The 4902-nt window shown below is 36.5% G+C and overlaps 1 pseudogene; it reads right to left on the reverse strand.

The window, feature by feature from the left end:
- Positions 1–2783: 2783 nt before the first annotated feature.
- On the reverse strand, positions 2784–3315 carry LOC127689273 (serine/arginine-rich splicing factor 3-like; annotated as a pseudogene).
- Between the last annotated feature and the right edge of the window lie 1587 nt (positions 3316–4902).

Raw genomic sequence — 4902 nt, forward strand, 5'->3', positions numbered from 1 at the left:
TCCTCTATTCCCTTACAAACATCTTCAGTTGTGAAGAATCAAGAAACAATGTTTACATTTCATTAAGATGAATTAATGGAAGTACTGAGCCAGGGCCAGGGAATTCCTACTGTCTGTTTCTAGGAAGGAGAGAAGTGTGTGTTATGTGGAGAGCGCTCAGACACAAATTACCTTGATGATGCTCAGAAAGATCTGAGATCCTGTCTAAGCAAATGTGTCATTACTTGATTTTGTTTATTTTATTATTGAAAACATTATTATATCCCAATTCATTGAATTACTTTCCCTTTTTGAGCAGACAGTCATGCAGTTCTGAGCATAAAAATCATCTTGAAAATGAGATAATATTAGTATGTCAATCAGTTGAAGGAAAAACATCTGGGCTACATAAGACACTCAGGAATTTCTCTTCATTGTTTAAATAAAAAACTCATGATACCTGAACATCATTTCCCCCACGCTACAACCCAGATGGGTGCATGCACCATTAGCAAATCAGTTGTTAGAAAGAAACTTGTTTGTGTACTGCCTTTAGCAACATACCATATATTTGCTTAAAAAAATAATCTTCATGAGTGATTTTCAAGTGTCTGTGTACCAGGCAGATCAGAATCATAAAGAGAATGTTATAGCCTCCCATTTGAGAGTTCTTCATATATTTTGGATATACCATGGGATAGTCATAATTTGTGACATTCCAAGAAACATTTTGCAAGAGATGAGTATATTTTTGCATATTACTTTAAATGAAATTTTGGGAGGTATTGATCTACTTATTAAAAATATGGTATTATAATTCATTTCAGTGGTTCACTTCAGCAAATCTGTATCTGTTCAAGCATATGTTAGCTCAGAAACTAGACGATACTGTTTTAGTTGCAAGTGATGTTTAGCTTATGGTTTTAAAAGTCAGTGAATTGTATAAGCCAAGTTTTTGTCTCTCTCTTGCTTCCTCTGTTATATTTTTCTGATTACAAATTGTTGCTTTACTCAGTTTGCATGATATACTAAGACTGACAGTTTTCTCCATGAGGGATTTTTCATAGAAGGTAGCAGTAGCAGGTGATAAGCTCAGAAGAAAAGGCTACCTTTTCTGTATCAGTGTGTGAACAGACAAAATAATTTCCATGTCACACTGGTGGTTATTTCCTCACAGTATTTGTGAATTTCTTCACTCTGTTTGCATTGTGCAAATGTATTATACTATATATCTCCCTAATTAACCTGCATATGTGCAGTGGTAGTTTGAACATTCAATCTTCATCAAAGGACGGATATGTTAGCTAACTTTATGAAATTGAAGTTTTAAACATAAAGTATGTACAAGTACTAGAGGTACAATTTTATGTTGTATTAAAAATGTATGTCCTAATGAAAAAAAAATAGTCATGAGAATCACATATCAATAAGGAAAAAAATAAAAAGGAGCAATTCACTGGTTTTCTTTGTCCCATGACTGATTCTTTTTGTAACCAAAACATTTATCACAAGAATTTTCACAAACATGTTACAATTGACAAAATGAAAATAAAATTGCACAGTAACTGAAAAGTTCAGCTCTACAATGTGGCTTTAAACTGATAGGGCACTGTTAGTTGTCTGACTTTTACACTTCCAAATAAAGATGCTATAGTATCTCTGCATCCACATACAGCAACCAGGAAGGAGCCTCTTTGAAAACATCTGAGTTTGGTTCTTATCCTTTCCCTGTTGCCTTGTTATCACAGCAGCATTTTTTTCTGTACTTAAAATAAAATTTTAATTAGATTGAACAAATCTAACCACCTTAATAATCCTTTCAAGAAATCAATGTTTGAAGATGGCTTTTATTTTATTTTATTAGATATTTGCTTTATTTACATTTCAAATGTTACTTCCTTTCCTTGTTACCCCTCTGAAAACCCCCTATCATATCCCCTCTCCCCCTGCTTACAAACTTCCCATCCCACTTTTCTGACCTGGCATCCCCCTACACTGGGGACTTTTCACAGGACCAGCTTTTAAAGACTGCTCATCATTTCACCCACAGTGCCTCACTGTGTCTCAGCTACTGGATGAACTACAGCTTTAGTCAATCTCCTCCAGAAGTTTCTATATCATTAGGACATCACTTTTTTTTTTTAAACTTAAATTTTATTTTGAATTAATTTTGCTTTTTTTTCTTGGATATTTTTCTTATTTACATTTCAAATGTTATTCCCTTTCCAAGTTCCCCCATCCAGACATTTCCAGTCTCCCTCTCCCTGCTTCTATGAGGGTGTTCCCCTACCCACTCCTGCCTCCCAACCCTGGCATTCCCTTACACTGGGGCATTGAGCCTTCAAAGGACCAAGGCCTCTCTTCTCATTGATATCCAGCAAGACCATCCTCTGATTCATGTGTGGCTGGAGCCATTGGTTCCTCTGGGTGTACTCTTTGGTTGGTGGTTTAGTCCTTGGGACCTCTGGGGGGTGGTCTGGTTGGTTGATATTGATGTTCTTCCTATCAGGTTGCAAACATCACTTTAACTGCATAGGATCTAGATTCATTTCAGTCTATGAAACACTAAATTCAAAGAAAATTCAATCTTGCTTAAAAGAACCTTGTAAAGGAACAATTCCTGATGTCACATGCCTCCTATGATCCATTTAAAAGCATAGAGAACTATATGTTTTATGTGTCACTGATCTAAGTGACAAAACAAATTAGAGCAGCTAAAACAACAGCTAAAAGTCTTTAAAATGCCCAAATGCCCAAAGCTTATGAAGTCTGAAACAAAACCTTAATTTCCTGTACAAATGAAGTTATTTTCTGTACACCACTTTTGTAAACTGGTCTTCTGTTTTCCTTTCATCTGACCTAGATCAGCTATGAAACCTAGAGAAGGATCAAGATGGCTTGTGATTTCTCTCATGAGACAGAGACCTTTCTCTTCTCCTAATTCTAAAAAGTGACTTGCTCTGGACTTGAGGAACACTTATTCTTGGGTATCTGTGCTGAGGTGGGGGACTCCTCTTGAGGTAGTCATTTGAAGGATGAAGGCCCCAAGCAAAAAGCAGGCCAAGATTTCGACTTCTTTTTTTTCTCACCATTTGACAGTTCCACTCTTACAGCGCAGCCCCATGTTGTTCTTCCATTTAGCTCATAGACAGCATCAGCAGCATCTTGGGGATCCTCAAACTCAACAAAGGCAAAGCCAAGAGTGTTTCAAGCAGCCCACACACTGCGGAGTGATCCATAACAGCCAAACACCCATTCTAATCCAGTCTTGTTCCCATTGCTTCCAATATTACCTACATAAACCTTACAGTCCAAGGGACAGGAATCATAATGCATTTTGATATCTATCAGAGTTCAAAAGGCCCAAGCTCAAATCCTAAGGCTCTGGACAGGCCCACCTGATCCCTTCTAGCTCTGTTCCCACAGATGCTCTCCCTCCGGCATATAAAGTATGCGTATATGTATGGTCTGTGTGTAAATATGTGCATTTGAGTGCAGTAGGTATAGAGCTCAAAGAGGGGCATCAGATTCCAGTGGATCTGCCTGATGTGGACACTAGGCATAAAAGAAGAATCAGCCCTGAATCACGAAGCCCTCTCTCCAGCCAAGGGCTGCCCTTTTCAATGGTGAATTTAGACATGTAAGTGACCCTAAGTCACATAAGAGCTATGATTCACAAACTGAGTTTAAAGGCGCCCTGGGTTTTATTTCTCCATTCTTTGTAAAGCCTTTGATGTCTGAAAGGAAGTACTTTTCAAGCTATCATCTTTTTACTTGAAGTTAGATTAACTTTACAAGTTCATTCCCTTGACCTAAATATTTCAAAATTTCTGTGTCATTTTCCTATTCATGCTGACTAAATTGGTTTCATTAAACGAACAAGTCTGTTTGAATCCAGATAAAAATCTATCATATCCCTTTAGTGCAAAGTCACTTTTCATTCAAGTTCTGGAGATGATTAGATTTCTTTTTAAAAATCTATTCCAGTTTTTTCAAGAAGGTGAAGAAATGAAAATTTGAATCAGAATTTAAAATGAAATACTTAGTGGATTGTACAACCCTGCCTTAGACACTTATAAACTAGAAATATATCCATTTTGTCATGTAATGAATAAACACTAGCTTGGTAATGTGTTATTCTTGTTTAAAAACACTAGTTATTACAAGAAACACCAGAGTAATTGTTCCATAATCCTCCTCTTTAATGTTTGAAATCCATGTGCTATTATTACATAAAAAGCAGAAGTTTGTTTATATTCTAGAATGCCTATAAAGGAGAAATAAATTGCTTCAAGTAAGTGCACAGAAGATATTGCTTCTATTTCTCCTCCTCACCCACAATACTTTCGATATTAGATGATGAGCCCATGAGAGAAATTACTTGTCTGAGTGTACAGATTCACTGCACACTGTTCACTCATATGCTATGTCCATGATGAGACATGGCTGTCATCACTAAAAGGACACACAGAGATAAGAGCTCCATCCTAAGGCATTCCATTGTTCTTGTCAATTACTATTCTAATTTTACCTAAGCAATAGTCTCAGACTATTATTCCCATCTTCCAGGGTACAGCATGATAGTATTATGATGGTAGGAGCTGGATATTATTTATATATAAGGAAGTGGAGATTTAAATAATAATCTCAGTATCTTGGGAAGAATATCCCAGCCACATTGATTATGCTATTGATTGCATGCATGATTGTTCCAGGCATTGGAAAGACTGTCAGATACCACAGTTGAAGTAGACTTACCAACAGATAAGATTAAGCATTACCAATCCCCAGCATCGATCACAGTACCAATCAAAATGGGCATAAGAAGCCATTTCTTGACATATGCATCTTCATGTGTTTTCCCATGTGCATATTGACAACATTTTATTATTTTAACAAGACTTTTACATGCATATGTACATA

The sequence above is a fragment of the Apodemus sylvaticus genome, chromosome 1 (assembly GCF_947179515.1).
Source record: "Apodemus sylvaticus chromosome 1, mApoSyl1.1, whole genome shotgun sequence".
Classification (NCBI taxonomy): Eukaryota; Metazoa; Chordata; class Mammalia; order Rodentia; family Muridae; genus Apodemus; species Apodemus sylvaticus.